Consider the following 21,048-nt stretch of genomic DNA (forward strand, 5'->3'; position numbering starts at 1 on the left):
ATATATTTAAAATAACTAGATTTGATCAATTGAAAATATGACATATGTCATATATATTGTACATCTATAACTATAAGGACTAGGGTATTAATCTCGCTTCATAACAAGAAGCTTAGATTTTGTAAGCTAGAGTCTTTTTTATCAAATGGTTTGAAGTGCTAACCAATCTGTGTTTGAATTCTTTTGAACAAGACATGGAAGGTTTAAAGGCTTTTTTTGAATTTTGTTATGCAACGACAATAACAAATTCTTAATCTACGGCCAAAAAACTTTAATACAATTTATTTCATAGTTGAACACAAATATTGAATGCAATTTACCAATTTACCATAAAGTTCCAATTACAAAGCCTGTTACAAATAGTAATTTATTAATTTTTTAAATTTTTATATAATTCTTTATTTTCACTGAAAAATAACACGTCGAAAACTCTCGATATCCCACATAACGCTAAGCACAATACTATGCTTAAATTTAAACTTCTTGATAGACATATTAAACAAATCAAGAAAGAGAAGATGATTTATCTCTTTAAGCAACACCATGAATCACCTTTCTTCCTTACCAATAAGAACGGGAATGAATCTATCTCTAACTCTTCCTGGGTTCCTTGGTATTCATAAACTCACCTTTCTTCCTTACCAATAAAAACGGGAATAAATCCATCACTAACTCTTCCTTGGTATTCAAAAACTTCATATGAGCCTAGTGAAACTAGACCAGATTCTTCCTTACCAATAAAAACGGGAATGAATCCATCTCTAACTCTTCCTTGGTATTTAAAAACTTCGTATAAGCGTAGTGAAACTAGACTAGAGTGAGTGAACCATCCTGATAGATGATGGTACCAAATATAGAACCATTATAATTAGTTTAAAATGGAATATGGCCTAATTTGAAACTTAAACATATGAAAAAAATTAAATTTATAAATTTAAACAAAACGGAAAATATAAATTTCTTATAATAAATTTCACTAGATAATTTGCAAGAATGGCATGTACTTAATGATCGAAATATACATAAATTTTCCAAATCTTCCCCCATACCATAAAGCCCCCATACCATAAAGCATGTTAATGTGAAAAAAAATTATTGCAAGAATTGCATGTACTTAATGATCGAAATATACATAAATTTTCCAAATCTTCCCCATACCATAAAGCCCCCATACCATAAAGCATGTTATTGTGAAAAAAATTTACAATCGTGAATGCCATCATATGTTAAGACGAAGTATATCGAGAACATTGCTTAGAAATGGAGGCAAGTTATTCCATTATGTTATTCTGAGGCAAGTTATTCTATTATGTTATTTTTTTATTAGGTTATTATTAATAATAAGTTATATTATGTGGAGTATGGTATATTAGAGGTAGAGAAAATTTGAAGGATGGAAAATTATTTTGATGTTTAAAAATATTGATGAATTTCACTACGTCTTAATATGTAAAATATAAAAAATATATTGATATATATGTAAAATTATTGAAATTTATAATGATTTTGTATATAGTCTCTAGATAAATTTGGCGATTTTTAAGGTAAAATAATTTTATATTGTAAAATTTGGACTAATCATGTTTAGGAAAAATGGCAAATATTAGCCCTTAAAATTTTCCATAATTAAAGATGTTTTAGTACTAGAAAAATAAAAATATATATATATATATATATATATATATATATATATATAAATGAATTATTATTATTTAAATTTATTTTTTTCATACCACGACATTTCCTCACACTATGCTTAAAGTAATATAATCTATATTAGTAATATATATATATATATGAATGATAAAGGTTGGGGAATTTTTTGTTCTTTTAAGTTATTATTAATATCAAGTTATATTAAGCCCAAACTTTTAGTTTTCTCTGCTAACTAATGGGAATTTGAAAAGCCCCAAGAACTTTAAAACACATATTTAATAAATATATAAAAAATTAATAATTTCTAAACATAGAATTAGAAATAAAAATATTTATAAATAATATAAATAATAACTATAAATTATCTCTATTTTAAGATATAAATTAAAATAATGATCATATATATAATCATTATATTTAAGAATTTCATATTTAAATTCAATTAATAAACATGTAAAATTTTAATATTTATAATGCATTTTTTATAATAAATTTATCTTTAAATACATATCCTCAAATCTATATATATTACATTAAATATTTAAATTATTTTTTTTTATAAAATATGTAAAAAAATATATTTAAATTAAAAAAAATTATCAAATATATATAAAATTATCAACACATATATATTTTATATATAGTTTGAGTGTTTTAATAAGACAAAAGACAAAAATGTTTATATATATATATATATATATATATATATATATATGAACTTGAAATTTATGTAGATATAAAAAATATTGTGAAAGATTATTATATATCCATTTTAATTATGGAGAAAATCAAAAGTGTCTCACATTTTCTTAAATTTGACAATAAAAAAGTTTGTGTATTAAATTTTTTTATACTTTTATCTTTGGATGCTTGGTAGATCCAAATTAAGACTAGTTTTAAGTTTATACTCTATTGTGAAAGTTGGTCTATTTTTACACAAATAATTATGTCTATCTATTTTGAAATAGAACTATTAAAATTTTAGTTTTATATTAATAATTATTTAATAAATAATGTGATTTAACTTGTATGAAATATCTTATTTTTTTAAGTATATATATTTAATTGATATATTAATTTTCTTTATTATTATTAATAATTAATATTTTAAATAAAATTACAATTTAATTAATAGTTATATATTTTTAATTAAATATTTTTTTATATATTTATTATAAATTAATGTTTATTCATCTATATCATTTATTAACCATTGTATTAGTATTCAATCCAATCCAAATATTTCAACATAAATTTTAGAGGGCTTTTCAAATTTTGAATGTTTTCCGGTCAAATCTTCATTTGTGTTGGCCAGAAGAGCAGGTAAATTTAACTCAAAATTATAATTCCAATTAATCCTTATAAAGTTATGAACAAAATCCAATTAATCCTTATAAAGTTGTGAACAAATTAGACGTGAAAATTTTGAATTTTTTGTGGTCACATATTCATTGGTATTCAGGAGCAGTTAAATTTAACTCAAACGTATAATTCCAATCCATCCAAATTGGACCACAAAATAAGAAACCTACCCACAAAAAAGAAGTCCAAAACGTCTAGTGCAATTTTACGTTACGTCTTAGTCCGTCAACCAATCCAACCCCAGCAAAACGTTGTTCAACTTGATTCTCTGGATTTAGAAAATCCCAACCCCACTGCGACCTCTCAATCAGGAAAATCGTACCGGAATGTCACTGACTCATTTGTTTTTATACGTTACCAACCTCCGTGGATGATTGACTCCGTATAACGACTTGGTTCCAGATTTCCTTTGGCACAATTATTAGCTGACAAATACTCGTTCGACTTCACTGTTTCGCAATTTTTAAGAGTTGGTAGCTACATGAGATTCGTGGCGAGGCAATCATGGGCAATTTAACTGCCCGAGTACTCTGCAACCTGCATGAGACAATTCTGGTGGAGTTGCCACAGAACGCTACCACGACCATGGATAAATGGAGTGCACATGAGGATCAAAAAAATCTGGTGGAGTTACCAGAGAGTTGTATATCTGCTATTCTTTCCTTCACTACCCCACGTGATATTTGTAAACTCTCAGCCGTCTCCAAAGTGTTCAGATCTGCGACCTATGACGACTCGCTCTGGAACAAATTCATTCCTCAGAAATGCTACCAGGTCCTGCTCAGGGCTCTTATCCCCGTTGCATACTCTTCAAAGAGAGAACTCTACTTTCGCCTCTGCGAATCGATTCTCATAGATGGAGGAACAAAGGTATTTATACATACATAAGTGTTGGTTTGTTAATATTTTTAGTGGGTTGTTTTTGGAGATAAATTGTGTATCAGTAGAAATCAGTTTAAATCAATTTATTAATAAAAATAGAAAGAGAAACATAAATAAAAATATATATAAACAAGTTCATCATACTCATTTGTATATATATATATACATACAGATACAGAAACAGAAACAACGAAATATATATATATATATATATATATATATAAAATAATCTCCCAGAATAAATAATCATGATGAACGCTTAAATGCTCAAAATATCTATTATTATTCAAAGCTGACTATAAATTTTGGTGAACCGAATCGATAATCCATTTATTTATATTTTTTTTGCGGTAACCATAGAGATTTTGGCTGGAGAAATCCATAGGGAAGATCGGTTACACGCTATCTGCAAGGCACTTAGACATTGTTTCGGGAGTTGATCAACACTATTGGCATTGGCCATCTAGACAGGATTCCAGGTAAGATTTTACCTACCAATTTTGCAAGTAAGATTTTAGCATCAATTTTATGATTTTATTATCATGATTAGTTATGAATAATAATAATAATCTATTAGAAAGATACCAAATTTTAGTATGGTGTGAGTGTGAGTAAATTTGGTTTGATGGTTAAAAATGGTTGGAATGTTGTAGTTTTTTTTCAAAAATTTTGATAGGAAAAGTCTGAATTTCTTTTTTATGGTTGAAATGGATTCAACAACATAAAAAACACTTGGACACCCAAAATCTTAAAATTTAACGGATGTAAACTGGATTTACAAAAATCTCTACTAAATTTTATGAAAATATTATCCAAATTTCCATAATTTATAGACAAATTTGCAACCTAGTTAGACTTGGTATATGGTATTGATGAGTAGTTAGACTTGGTATATGGGATTGATGAGTAGTTGTTTGATTGCTTTATTTGTAAACAAACTACTAATTTAATTGTTAAACCTCGAAAAGACTCTGCCTTCAATTCTGAAAATCTTGTTAAGGACTATTTATTTGCTGCCAGGTTTGTTGCATTATTTTGGAAGACATTATGCATCATACTGTTGGGTATTTTTCAATGGTGAAATACCAAAACCAAACAAACATTAACACCACAGAGGCAATGCTCTGTTTCCACGGATCTTTGTGCACAGGGAAGTTTTTAATAAAAGTTGACTGAACAGAATATTACACACCATAAAAACATTTCTATTCATTAAAACAAAAACAATGATACACATTCATCCTCTTTCAGTTAGAGGGATTTACCAAAAATACATTCAGCCAACTCTGATTTTCTCTCCACCTAAGAGTTCACTGTGCTGGGTTTTAGTGCTGTAAAACCCCTTTTCCATTCATTGCTGTGAAAAACATTTTACACACATACTACTGTAAAGTAAATTTACATTTACATCTGAGTGAAATCCTTTTTTTTACATTCCTGGATTTTCACATTACAAAAAAAACTTATGCATTCTTTTCTTTTGCATTTCAATGCAAATCCAATTCATTAATAAAATCTATGCACTATTGTGCAATGTCTTCACCTGCTTCATGTGCGCTCCCCTGTTCTCTTCACTCACACTGATGTGCATAAACTTCTATTTCATTTTTGCTCCACACCGGGCTCTCACACTACATACATACCTTTTTATTACAATGAGAAAACTGGATTATTTGTGCACTGTTGTGCAACAATACATATAGTTTTTCCGCTGCTACGTTTCTCCCATGCCCAATAACAACTCCATAATACTCCTCGTTGCTGCGAACACATATGTATTTGTTCTACTCCCGTGTGCGATAATACAATGCCATACAAAGTCAACGTTTTACAAAAAAAATATTTTTATGTGTCAACAAAACTAAATGTCATATTATGTGCCGTATGGACAAAACTTAAAAGTTTACCAACGCATATGACATTGCATTAAAACATGTATGGTCAACCAGACTTAGTTTTTACTCCACGCAAACCTTGATTTGATGCGGGCGGGCTGCATCTTCGGAGATCGACGGCTGACTACACGCAACCAGATCGGACGACTGTGATGAATATCGGAAGCCACTTTAATGCTGAGCTTTAGCACCCGAGAAAGTGACTTTGGCTGATGTCAGGTGAGAAACACGTGGCGCCACCATATTCCATCGGGTTCGTTTGCCGGATTATTTCTTCGCCGGAAAGCTGGTCCGAGAAGTTCCAAGCGGGTATGCAGAACGGTTTCTGGCGATGTTGCCGCTGCGTTGAAATTACGATTTCAACACTCCCCTTTAATTTCAACAGCTGGGCATTCGGTCATACCCAGACTCTTCCTCTCGTAGAGGGATTCCTTAGTACTGTTGTTACAAAGATATCTTCCTCACATAGAGGGATTCACCAACTGCTTCTGATGCAGTTCACAAACAAACAAAGTTGTCTTCCTCTTAATAGAGGGATTAACATGAAACTGTGCTTAAGAGCACCTTCCTCATGACAGAGGGATTCACCAGTTATAAAAAAACATCTTCCTCTTAACAGAGGGATTTACCAAACTATGCTAAAGAGCATCTTCCTCTCAACAGAGGGATTCACCAATGACTATGCTGAAAAGCACCTTCCTCTTTAATAGAGGGTTTCACCAAATGACTGTGCTAAAAAGCACCTTCCTCATTAACAGAGGGATTACAAACAGACACTGCTTTACATGCAGTTTAAAAAACAAACAATCATTGCACTGTTGTGTGTGCAAACTCATTACATTATGCTACTGCACTGTTGTGCCATCTTCTTTACTGTGTCTACCCCACACTGCTGTGTCTACACTTGCACTGCTTCTGTACTTTTCAAAGACAAAATACTCTGTCCTTTTCTGGAACAATTACACTGTCCCAATTTTCAAATTTACACTGCTGTGTGTAAACATTTCTTACACTTACTGCTGTTGCATATATTGCATTTCAATTCAATGAACAACACATTCATTACAGTTACATATACTGATGTAAACAAAATTTTCTTTTACATGTGTTGCTGTCCATTACCTTTTATTTCTTCAACAAAACTTCATGCTACTGCATTTTCTTATTTGCATTTCTGTGTGCTTCTCCTTCTTGCCATCATGCTGTTGTCCATAACTTCTGTTAACACGGGCTGCTGCCTTTTCTTTTTACACCCTTGCTTCACACAATCTTCATCTTCATTTTTTTTATTTTCATAATGCACTGCTGTGCAATTCCTTTCGATTTTCTGCTGCCGCAAACATTCTCATTCACCCATGTGCATTAAAAATCTGTTGTCCCTGTTTTTCTTTATGCGTTTCTTTGCATGCTGCATTGCATATGAAGAAAAAAAACATTACATTTTTTTTACTGCTGTGTAACAAAAATTTCATTGCATTCTCAGCCACTGGGCATTTACGCTCTGCTGCGTTTTGCCTTCTTCTCATTTTCTTCTCACTGCTTTGCATTTTCATTCCCAATACAAAACATTTCATCTGCTGTGCATTACACTCATTCTGCTGTGAGTATATTCTCTCACATTACATAGAAGGAAACTACCTTCCATTGCCATGCAAAAATTCAAAACTGCTGTTCATTCTAATCCATGTGCTCCAAAAAAAATTCCAAACTGCTGTTTTATGTTCTGTCTTCCCACTGCTGTGAGGGTCTCCATGCCCTGCATTTCTCTCTTATCTCGCTGCTGCTCTTTACATTTGAGCGCTGCCCCATTTCTTCTTTATGCATTTCTGTGCATATTGCATAAACACAAAGCAAAAACATTGCTGATTTCATCACTGCTGCATATTACCTTTTAGAGGGATTAACAAAGATTTCATTTGCAACTGCTGCGCTGCAATACATCCTCCATCAACAAATGACTGTTAATACAGTTCAGCAAACAAAAATTACAAGCTCCCCTTTAATGTATGCTTGTCTTCTTTTGGCAGACTCTTCTCAAAACAAATTTAGATCCACTGGGGAGTTCAAGGGGTTTTCAGATTGCCTTTCCTTCCTTCTCCATACTTGTGTAAATTTCTTCTTTTGCATGGGTCTAGCTTGCATAGGAGCCCATGTTAAGTTACAGTCTCGTGCCATATGCCCAATGTTATGACACTTGAAACATTCAACTTTATTCATGAATGAGAATTCATGATTTCTTCCAAAATTGTTTCTTGGAGATTTTTGGAGACCACAACATTTATCTTTATGAAATGCTCTACAGTCTTTTGCCATATGACCAAAGTTTGAACAAGCATAACAATAACCATAAAATGAACTTTGGTACCTGGGAGATGGAGGTTTCCTTGATGTACTTCTGAAGCCTTGCTGCCTTGAGATCCTTTGATGATCACCATTGCCTCTTGCCTCTTTGACATCAACTACATTTCTTCTTGGAGCTGGTTTTCTGCTTGGAGTAGGATTTCTTCTATTGCAACCTTCATTTTTCTCCTTGCCTTTGCTGGAACTAGGAGCATCACCATCTCTTTCTGGCTTCTTCACATCTCCTTTGCTTAAAGCATCCTCATCCTTGTTTGAGGGTTCAGCTACATACCCAAGTCCTGATTTATCAAATGGAGATCTATGATAGCTGAGCATGGCATCCAATGCTTGAGAGCTCTTCATGATCTTGTTCATCCCTTCAACCTTTTTCCTGAGGAGGACAATCTCTTCTTCCAACTTTTCACATACATTATTTTTCTTTGCTAGTTGTCCCTCAGTTTCTTCCTTGCTACGAGTAGCTTCAGCTACTACTATTTTGAGGGAGATGATATCTGACTTCATTTTGGAGATTTCTTCTTGACTGCTCTCCATTTTCTTTTCAGCTCCTTGTGCCTGCTTCCTGGCTTCTTATAGTTCGGACTTAAGGGAGGAGACCTCTACCTTGTACTGTCCAATCTCTTCCACAAGCTTATTCACTCTCTTGTGCCTTTGTTCAAGTTGACTTGTCAAGGCATCTTCCTGCTTCTTTGCCTTGTTCAGCTGATTTGTCATGGATATGACTTCTTCATGATGTTTCCTCTTGCATTGATCCAGCTCCTTCTTGAGCTTGGCAAGCTCTTCATCCCTTTCTTTTACTTGAAGCTTGTTGAGGTCAAGCTTTTCATTCTCAGCTTCTATGATGGGTTCATGACTTTCTTCTTGACTCATTGTCATGGTCAGTGCTCCCTTTGCATGAAGGTCATGCAGTCTGTCCCATATATCTTTTGCTGATGTATATTTTCCTAGATTCCTCTTCACAGAATCAGGGAGTCCATCCAAGATAGTCTTTGCTGCTTGTGCATCATACTCCATGGATTCTTTATCCATCTTGCTGTCATCAATCACTGACTCCCAGACTTCAATCCCCTCAGACATTAGGAAAGCCCTCATCATTATTTCCCATACATCAAAGTTTCCATCAAACTTTGGGGTTTCAAATAGAATGTATTCTAATGGATTGCCTTCTAGTTTAGTAGAGGAGGGAGGCACATTTTTAGCAGGCTTGGAGGCTTTCTTCTTTGACCTTGCCATTCTTATCTAGGCTTTAAATACTTGACTGTGTTTTTTTTAAATCACTGACTGTTTCTTCAATAGTAACACAAAGGAAAGCTTTGAGAAATACCTTAACCCTTTTCGCTGAGGCTTCACACTGCTGGAGAGGTTTGACTGCTGCAACCACACCTTCCTTCAGATTCTTTGAGTCTTCAAAGAGCCTGGACTAGCTCCGATACCACTGTTGGGTATTTTTACATGGGAAAATACCAAAACCAATCATGCAAATACCACAGAGCCAATGCTCTGTTGCATTTCTTCCAGGACCTTTGCATAGCGAAGCTATTAAAAACAAAATGACTCAAAACAGTCCATTTCACAGCCATAAAATACTTCTATTGCTTAAAAAACAAAAACTGTTACACACTTCATCCTCTCGCAGAGAGGGATTCACTGGAGAAACTCTGTCTCCTCATTTCTGGTCTTCCACTGCTGTGGGCATTACAACAACTTCTGTTTTACAATGAGGTAAAAAAAATTACATCCCCTGCTCCTGATATCTCGCACTGCTGTGCGTTTAACATTTACCACAAAATTACATACGCCTCTGTTCAGTTTTTACCGCACTGCTGTGCGTTCATTACAACAAAAATTTACATGCGCACCGAGCGCAGCCACCACACTCACACACTAAAAACTTTCTACATGCGCAGACACAATACATCAAAACATTTCCATGAAAAATAGCGTGCAGGCACCACAACTCTAAAAACTACCACGCATTGACTTTTTACTACACTTATGCATGAGGGCTCAACATAATGTTTTACATAAAACATACATACCAAAAATATTACGCCCCCTCACCGTGCGCAGGTACAATTACTCATTAAAAAATGCACCTTACGACAACCAACTGCAGGCTTACATAATATATATAAAACATATAAAAAAAATATAAAACGTATGTGCCCATAACCATTTAAGACGGGCCTCCACCAAACAATACGAACAACATTAAAAACCATAAGTTCATCCATCCGGCGGTCAACGCAAAAAGATTTCCACTCCACGCAAAATTAATTCGCTACAGGCCCGTATGCACCTTCAGAGATCGACGGTGGAGATCGATGGAACTGATCGAACTGATGGAACTGATCGAACATTATGCATCATACAGGAGATCCCGCAAGATTTTCTTGAACTTGATATAAAGTTGATATAAATTGTGCGTTCAGATTTGAAGAGACTGCGGAATTGTTAATGATTTGCTGGCTGGAGGTCCGAGGTGCTATTGACTGCAGTCTTTTGTCCGCTAATACCGTGTACAAAGTGGTGTTTCTACTTAAATTTGGTGAACAATCCAGCGGGTGGAGTGGAATGCCCATTAGGTTTTCAGTTACAACGCCAGCCGGAAATGAGATGGAATTGGAGCACCTTTTGACAGAAGCAGATGAAAGGAAACGTATAAATGAAAGTGGATGGATGGAAGTGGTTTCGGGAGAATTTGCAGTGCATACGGAGGAAGATAACCATGATGAAAATTCTTCTGTCGTCAAATTTGCTATGAATGACGAGAAACTGAATAAGTGGAAAGGTGGACTTCTTATAGATGGAGTGACCCCAGAACCTATCACTACTTAATGACATTTAGGTTGCAGCGGATTGCAGAGATCTTTCTTGTTCATGTCTCTTAATTTAAGTTTTGTTTTTGTTTTATAAGATCTACAATTTATTATTGTGGAGATCCTGGATTCAGTTAATGAGACTGCTATTATACTTTTGACGTTAGTGTATGTTGGGTATTTTTCTGGTAAAATACCAAAAACAAAAAAAACTAAAGACACAGAGGCAATGCTCTGTTTCCTTTGCTCCACACGATCTTTTGCACAGGGAAGCCAAAAAAAAATTCTTGAGAACAGAGTATTACATACCCAGAAAAAGATTTCTATTCATTAAAACAAAATGCCTAAAAAAAAATAACATTCAGCCAACAAAAATATTTACTCTTTCTCCACTTGAGAATTTACACTGCTGGGAAAAATTCTCATTTTCTTTTACTGTTGTAAAATCCTTTTACATTTACTACTGTAAAATAATTTTTTACATGTGAAGTAAATCTTACATTATATTCACAATAAAAAAAAGTTTTTCTCACACCATACAAATCTTCATTCGTTCTTCCCTTTTTGAGCAACCAACAAAACTCAGGTTTTATATTTCGCACTGCTGTGCGTTCATCTCCTCCTTGCTTGACATGCTGTTCAGTTCATAACTTATGCACTGCTGCGCACTCTTCTCTGTTCTCTTTCGCTCCCCCGAGCTCTCATATTACAATGGTCAACACAACAAAAAAAAATAATATATCACATTTTTATGCATATTAATATATTTCGTATATAAAAACTTAAATACATTACCTACACCTATGACAACGCATTAATAAAAAAACTGCGATCAACCAAACTTTAGTTTTACTCCACGCAATGTAATTAATTCGATGCAGGCTCGTATGCATGTTTGATTTATGGACGACAAAGAACATTGAAGTGAATCGGACGGTGGACAAAGATTTCGGGAGGCTCCTTTGTGCTGAACATTAGCGTCCGAAAAGTCAGTTGTGCTGACGTATGTAGAGGACCACGTGGCTGCATTACATTGTATCAGAGTCCACTGTCCGGAAACAGCCAGATGACCAAAGGCGGTCCGATAAGTTTAAGTGGTTTTGCTTAGGCGGTTTTCGGCGTTGTACAAACGAATGGACGCGGTTGAAATTATATTTCAACACTCCCCTTTAATTTCAACTGCTGGGAATTCGGTCATACCCAGACACTTTCTCAAAAATTCAAAGCTTTTCTGATCCAATGGCTTTGTCAAAATGTCTGCAACCTGTTCTTGAGTCCTGCAATGTTCTAGGACAATTTCTCCATTATTCACCAATTCTCTGATGTAGTGAAACCTTGTATCAATGTGTTTCGTTCTCTTATGAAACACTGAATTCTTTGACAATGCAATAGCTGAGCTATTGTCACAAAAAATCACTGTCGCTTTTGCCTGCTCTTGGCCTAAGCTCCTCAACATCCTTCTCATCCAAACTGCTTGACATGCTGCTGCTGTAGCTGCCACATATTCAGCCTCTGCTGTAGACAATGCTACAATGGACTGCTTCTTAGAAGCCCATGAAATGGCTCCTGAACCCATATGAAAAACATAACCGGAAGTGCTTTTCCGATCATCTACACTTCCAGCCCAATCACTATCAATGTATCCAATTAAATCTGAACTTTCTGAGACACTATATAATATGCCAAACATTTTGGTACCTTTGACATACCTTAAAATTCTTTTTGCTGCTTGCCAATGTGCCTCCTTTGGCCTCTCCATGAATCTGGAAATTAAACTAACAGCAAACATAATATCAGGCGTAGTTGCTGTTAAATACATAACGCTGCCAACAATGCTTTTATACAAACTAGGATCAAAATCCTTGCTGTTGTCGTCTCTGCTGAGTTTTAATCCCATTACTGTGGGAGTGATCGCTGCTTTGCATTCTTGCATGTTAAATCTGCCCAATACTTGATTTACATATTTTTCCTGTGAGATGAAAATTCCTTTTTCATTTTGATCTACTTCTATGCCTAAGAAGTATCTCAAGAAACCCATGTCAGTCATTTCAAATTCCTCTTTCATGACTGATTTAAAATTCTCAATGAGCTGATCATCATTGCATGTGAAAATAACATCATCAACATATAAGACAACAATTAAAATTTTACCAACTTTTTCTTTGATGTAGACGGTGGGTTCCCCTTCACACTTGTCAAATTCATTATCCAATAGATAGGAATCTATCCTGTTGTACCATGCTCTTGGTGCTTGCTTCAGCCCATAAAGAGCTTTCTTCAATCTGCACACTTTATGCTCTTCACCTTTCTTCTCATAGCCTAGAGGTTGTTCAACATAAACCTCTTCCATTAACACTCCATTTAGGAACGCTGACTTCACGTCCATTTGGTAGACTTTCCACTTGTTTTGTGCTGTTATGGACAGCACTGCTCTCACGGTTTCCATTCTTGCAACCGGTGCGAAAGTCTCCTCATAATCTCTCCCATACTGCTGCTTGTACCCTTTGACAACCAGCCTTGCCTTGTGTCTTTCTATTTTACCTTCAGCATTGCTCTTGGTCTTGTAAACCCATTTCACTCCAATGACTTCTTTGCCTTTTGGTAGCTCAACCAAATCCCATGTTTTGTTTCTCTCTATGGCATTCATCTCCTCATCCATAGCTTCTATCCATTTCCTATCTTTAATTGCATCTTCGAAATGAATAGGATTATCAACATGACAATACAAGGCAAATAAGGAATTCATTCCTTCATCATAAATATCACTTAGATTTCTAAATTTCTTACCTCTTTCATTTGGTGTGCAAGTGCTTGAAGACGCACTTGAATTTCCTCCTTGTGGTGTGCTTGGAGAAGCACTCTCATTTATCCTCAATGATGTCCCTTGCTGTCCTTGTGTTGGCGCTACTATTTGGGGATGCATTTCATCCACCTCCTCATCATCTTCATCATGAGAGAAACAGTTTTTAACATTCACTGTTTTCTCTATGCTTCCATCCCAAGCTTCTTCTTCAATGAACTAAACATCTCTGCTGACAAAAAACTTCTTGGTGGATGGAATATACAACCTGTAGGCTTTGGATTCCTCACTATATCCAATGAATATACATGTCTCCCCTTTGCTGTCCAACTTCCTCCTTAGCTGATCTAGTATGTGTGCATAGGCCACACATCCAAAAACTTTCATGTGGGTGACTCCTTGCTTTCTCCCACTCCATGCTTCTTCCGGCACTTTGTTCAACACTGCTTTTGTAGGACACCTTTTCAAAATATACGCTGCACAATTTACAGCTTCAGCCCAATAATCATTTGGAAAATGCTTTGCCTTCAGCATGCTCCTCGCCATATCCATGATGGTCCTATTCTTCCTTTCAGCAACTCCATTTTGCTGTGTGGTGTACCTGGCTGTAAATTGTTTATGAATACCATTTTCTCTACAAAATCGTAGGAATTCCTTCGATATATACTCACCTCCTCTGTCAGTTCTCAAAACTTTTATATGCAGCCCGCTTTGGTTTTCCACAAGTGCCTTGAAATTTCTAAATTTTTCAAACACTTCACTTTTGTTTTTAAGAAAATATACCCAAGTTTTTCTTGTACAGTCATCAATGAATGTTAGGAAATATTGGTTGCCTGCTAATGATGGAGCTTGCATCGGTCCACATAAATCTGAGTGGATGATCTCTAAGGGTGCCTTTGCCCTTATGCTTTTACCTGATGGAAAACTTTCTCTATGTTGTTTCCCCAAAATGCAACCTTCACAAAGGTTGTCTGGTTTCTCTATCAATGGTAATCCTCTTACCATTCCTTTTCTTCTTAACAAGTTTAGACCTCCAAAATTGAGATGTCCAAATCTCAAGTGCCACAACCAATTTTCATCCTTTGGCATGCTTTGGAAAGCCTCTTGGGTGACTGCTGCAATTTCTCCTTTGTTTTTCAAATCTGCCCTTATTCTGAGAGGGAACATCCTGTTCCTTGTCATCTTCACTTCAACAATGCATCTTTTGCTGGGTGCTATATCCATGATGGTGCATACATCATTCTCAAAGAAAACATTGTAACCCTTTTGAACAAGCTGTCCAATACTCAAGAGGTTACATCTCATTCCAAGGACATAGTAGACATCTGCTATGGTTTTCCTTTCACCCTTCTTTGTAAATATTTTTACCTCTCCTTTTCCCATAACAGAAATTTTTCTATCAGTGCCAAGTGTGACTTCTGATTTAACACTTTGATCTAAAGCAGAAAAGAGGGCTATGTTTCCTGTCATATGGTTGCTGCAACCTGAGTCTAAAAACCATATGTTTTCACTGTTTGTTTCAGCCATGTTACAAGCTAACAACACATTATCTTGGCTGATATTTTCTCTAGTGACATTTGCATTTTGTCTATTACTTATATCATGCTGCTTTTTCTTACATTCACTGGCATAATGCCCATATTTTTTACAGTAATAACATTGGACATTGGAATTTTCATACCTTTGTCCTTGAGCATGATATTGTCCTCTTTGTTGGCTGTTGCCTTGGCCTTGGTTCTGATTTGGATTGCTGCCTCTTCCTTGTGCATTTGCTGGGCTGTTCCTTCCACCTCTGTTCTGGCTTTTGCCTCTTCCTCTCTTGTTTCCTCTGCCTTGACCTCTTCCTCTTCCAAAAGACATCTGGGTCTTGAAGGCTTGCTCTAGAGATGAGTTCTCATTTCTACTCAACCTCTGCTCATGTGTTATCAGTGATGCATGAAGCTCATCAACTGAAAAGTTTGAGAGATCCTTTGTCTCCTCTATGGTGGTGACAATCACATCAAACTTTGAGGGTAGGACCCTCAATATTTTCTCCGTAATCCTCCTTTCTTCAAGGGTTTATCCATGAGTCCTCATCTGTGTGACCAAACCAATCACATGTGTGAAAAATGAGTCAATGGTGTCTGACTCCTTCATGCTCAGATTTTCAAAATCTCTTCTCAGCAATTGTAGTTTTGCTGTCTTCACTTTCTCCCTGCCTTCATAGGTTGTCTTAAGGGTTTGCCATGCTTCATTGGATGTCTTAGCTGCTGCTATCCTTGGAAACACACTCTGGTCCACTGCTTGATACAACAATACAATGGCTTTTGCATCCTTCTTCCTATTGCTCTTCAGCAGATCTCTCTCTCCTTGTGTCAAACTGTTAAATTCTTCTTCATCTGCTGGTTCTTCAAACCCATATTCAACTAATTCCCATAAATCTTGAGAGATAAATAAAGCTCTCATGGTTATTGACCAGTAGTCATAGTTCTTCCCATTAAACTGTGGGAACTGGGTGTTAAACATACCCATGCTAGTGCTGGTGCTAGCCATTCCTTGCATCCTCAACTATGCTTGAATTTCTTGACTGTGTATTTTAGAACACTGACTGTTTCAGCAGTAACAAAAAGAAAACTTTGAGGAATACCTGAATCTTTTTCCTGAGACTTCACTCTGCTCGAGAAGATTTACTGCTGCAACAAAAGACTCCTCCCTTCAGCTTCTTGAACACCTTCAAAGAGCCTAAGCCTGCTCTGATACCACTGTTGGGGATTTTTCTGGTAAAATCCCAAAAACAAAAAAAACTAAACACACAGAGGCAATGCTCTGTTCCCTTTGCTCCACAGGATCTTTTGCACAGGGAAGCCAAAAAAAATTTCTTGAGAACAGAGTATTACATACCCAGAAAAATATTTCTATTCATTAAAACAAAATTTCTGATACATATTCATCCTCTTTTACTGAGAGGGATTCACCAAAAAAAAATAACATTCAACCAACAAAAATATTTACTCTTTCTCCACCTGAGAATTTACACTGCTGTGTGTAAAAAATTCTCATTTTCTTTTACTGTTATAAAATCCTTTTACATTTACTACTGTAAAATAAATTTTTACATGTGCAGTAAATCTTACATTACATTCACAATAAAAAAAAAATTTGCTCACACCATACAAATCTTCATTCGTTCTTCCCTTTTTTTGAGCAACCAACAAAACTCAGGTTTTTATATTTCGCACTGCTGTGCGTTCATCTCCTCCTTGCTTGACATGCTGTTCAGTTCATAACTTATGCACTGCTGTGCACTCTTCTCTGTTCTCTTTCACTCCCCCGAGCTCTCATATTACAATGGTCAACACAACAAAAAAAACAATATATCACGTTTTTATGCATATTAATATATGTCGTATATAAAAACTTAAATACATTACCTACACCTATGACAATGCATTAATAAAAAAACTGCGGTCAACCAAACTTTAGTTTTACTCCACGCAATGTAATTAATTCGATGCAGGCCCGTATGCAGGTTTGATTTATGGACAGCGGAGAACATTGAAGTGAATCAGACGGTGGACAAAGATTTCGGGAGGCTCCTTTGTGCTGAACATTAGTGTCCGAAAAGTCAGTTCTGCTGACGTATGTAGAGGACCACGTGGCTGCATTACATTGTATCGGAGTCCACTGTCCGGAAACAGCTAGATGACCAAAGGCGATCCGATAAGTTTAAGTGGTTTTGCTTAGGCGGTTTTCGACGTTGTACAAACGAATGGACGCGGTTGAAATTATATTTCAACAGTGTAGACCAGCGTAACTACACAAATAAATTGAGTTTCAAAGTTATACAAATCTCTATATTAATTGGCAAACGCCTTACCTTGCAGTACATCTACTATTCAACTTATCTCAATCAATTACTAAAATTATATATAACATAATTTAAACAATTTTGAAGCAAAGGATGAAATCGAAGAACACCGCAAATCCGTCCAAATAGCCCTTCTTGTGCGAGCCTTACTTTGGATCTCCGCTAAGATTCTTATAGAGCTCGTTGATTGGTTCAGGTTTCCAAATAAAGAAAATAGTCGATGGATGTTCGTTCTTCGTTGAAGTAGCGGCTATGTGAAATTGTTTGTATTACTTTGTTAATTGGTTTAGTTTCAAGGCTTATATTGATATTTGTGTATGTATTAGAATAGGATATTTAGAATTTTATTTGAATTATTGATAATTATGAGAAATTGTGTTAAATTTGTTTTCTTAATCATTTTTTTTAATAGTTAGTTTATTTGGGGTTAATTTTGGGTATGGATGTTTCTTTGCTATTTAAACAATTGCAAAGATTGAATTTTTCACCTTTATCCCGACGATGAACCATATTATTTAGTTCTAAAAGTCTACCAAATTTTAAGAATCTGAAAGATAATACTATTATCAATATGGATCACAAAAGTTTAAGATCTAACATTGTATTATTTTGTTGATGGGTTTAATTTCAATATTTATATTGATAGGTTTTTATGTATAGAATAAGATTTTTAAAATTTTATTTGAATTATTAATAATTATTAGATGAGTGGTATTTATGTTTATAAATGTGTTTATTTTGAAATAGAATTTTCAAAATTATAATTTAATTATTAATAACTATTAAGTGGATGGTAAAGATTTAACCTTTATATAAAACATTCTATAATATTTGTAATAATAGTCACATTTTAAAGTTTTATATTTATTCAAAAATAAATATGCTCTCTCTGTGTTTGTAAATAAATTGATTAATAAAAGAAGAGTCGTATGAATTTAATTATTAATAATTATTAAGTGGATGGCAGAGTTTTAATGTTTATACAAAAAAATTCTATAATATTTGTAATAATAGTCACATATTAAAGTTTTAGATTTATTAAAAAATACTTATGATTTTTATGTGTTTTTAATTAAATTGATTAATCTAAAAAAAATCATATAAATATGTTTTATACATGTTATGTTTTTTTGGCATATAATATTAGTAAACCATGATATTGCAACAATACCTATTTTACATGCTAAGAATATCCATGAAAAGTGTACATACATCTCCATAGTTAAATATTTTTACATGTCTTTCAATGTATATATGTTTAATTCATATATTAATTATTTTATAATTAATAATAAAATTGATTTAAACCAAATTTATAATTTAGTTAATTTTTTTGATTGGTAGCAAAAGCCATCATGTCTCCAAACAATATCTATGTCTTTAATGAGATTAAAAGAAAGAAAAAATACTCTATGGGAGTAATATCCTAACTACTTATTAGTGAAAGACAAATATAAGAAGACGTGATAGATTGAAGTGCATTAAGAAGATGAGAACGTCACGAGAATAATGTTGAAATGGAAATCTTGCAAGATATGAATGGACATCACATGATGTGCGAATAAAGTGAAGTAAATGATGTATTTCAATTGACATAAGTGTATAAGTTCAAGGGGGCAACATCTCTCCCTTGATATAAAAAAAAGGGAGTAGTTACAAACAAGAGGAAAGGTTGCAAATAGAAGAACAATTGTAGACGAGGAGAAGCATCAGTTCAAGGGAAGAATACCTTTATAGGAAAGTAATAAAGTGTAGAAATTGGAGAAGTTACTATTAAATTCAAAGAAGTTTGGTTGTAGACAAAAGTAAGCATAAGCATAGGGCGAGAAGTACCCAAACAAAGAAGTAAAAGGAAGTTCAAGCCCACAGTGATCACTCCCAAAAATATGAAGTAAAAGGAAGTTCGAGTGTGCTCTTTTCATGTATTTTCATATTTTGTCAATGTTGGTCTACTCAAAAGTATGCAGAGTTGGTACTCATTGGATGTAGAATTTAAATCTCTATCTAATAGGTGTCTACATTTGACACTTGAGTAAATGTATGAGGAGATAAGAAAAAAATATAATTAAAAAGTAGTTTCCTTTCTTTTTCTTTAAAAATTCATCACTCCTATTTTATTATTTTAACTATTATTTATTATTTTCCTTAGGAGACCCTTTTTAGACCTCAAATTTCCCTTAATGCTAAGATATTTTCACCATATTTTAGTTTTTCTTTTCAGATTAAAAATATCTATCTTGGTCTTTATATTCTCATAATAGTCATGGAATCTGAAGTACTTTTTTAAGCCCAAAAGTAAGGTTTCTACCTCTTCTCTCCTCTTAATCTCTCCATCAAAGGGAGGGGGATTTCTTTCTTGAATGCTTCTGACATTGTGTTTTTCTCATTTTTCCTTTGACAACGGTGTCTTCGTGACCTAGTTGTAGCAATATATAGTTTGTTATGTCTATTTCTTTCTCTTTCTAAAGTGTTGAGTGGAGTTGCCCCTCTCACTTTGTCTCACTTGCATTTGTGTGCCTCTTATTTGACTTCCTACCTTCTACCTTATTTGTTTCCAATCCATGTTTTGAGATTTCAGATGGCATTTTCTTGGATTTATGTTTGTTCATATAACTAGCACTATGTTTATGTTGTCTTTGTATTTGTAGATCTGATATGTTCTACAATGTCACTATATTCACCTCTAGTTTCCTTTCTTCAACTCTAAAAATATTTCCATTTTCAGCATTACAACTTCTTAGTTCAACTTTCAAGCTTCTAAGGATATCCATTCAATCAAGGGAATTTTCTTTTGACCTCTTTCCAATTGAATTTTCTTCCTAGTTAGGAGAGGTTATGTCCATGTTGTATTGCACAATTCTATTAGTCGTTCCTTTATTTATTTTTTGTAGATTATCTCTTCTTATGTGTTAACACACACACACACACACACACACACATTTTTCAACTAAATCAAGCATAAACATATTAATTGTAACCTTGCTATGCCAGCACTAAGCATGCTGACTTGAATCTATTCACACAACCAAAATCCATGTCAGTTACATATTTTGGAAATTAAAAGGATAAATAAGAATTCCATCAAAGTTCATGGTCACATTAACTTCTAATTTAAGTTAACACTAATTTACTCATCCATATAAAATAAAATTCTACTTCGTGTGTGAGCCCTTCAAGTTCAGTGTTGAACCTATGCTATAATACCACTCTATAATACCTCCAAACCACTTATGCCATCTCAGAAGATGGGGTTACAAGAACCTAAAAATTTTGTTTTGTGTCTATAACTCAAAGGAGCTTGGACCTACAAATCTAAGGTGAAAAAAGAGAAGTTTTGCATGTCAAACATTCAGAAGCCTAACTCATCGTTCAATCTTAGTTCCATTGAATCAGAAATATGTGGTTGAACATATATAGATGTCTTCAATT

The 21,048-nt window shown here is 34.3% G+C and overlaps 1 pseudogene; it reads left to right on the plus strand.

Moving 5' to 3' along the window:
• Window positions 1–3,522: 3,522 nt before the first annotated feature.
• Window positions 3,523–10,991, plus strand: LOC149246939 (putative F-box protein PP2-B12 pseudogene; annotated as a pseudogene).
• Window positions 10,992–21,048: the final 10,057 nt, after the last annotated feature.

Source organism: Pinus tabuliformis, chromosome 7 (genome assembly GCF_031772625.1).
Source record: "Pinus tabuliformis cultivar Carrire ecotype Pingquan chromosome 7, CPIR1, whole genome shotgun sequence".
NCBI lineage: Eukaryota > Viridiplantae > Streptophyta > Pinopsida > Pinales > Pinaceae > Pinus > Pinus tabuliformis.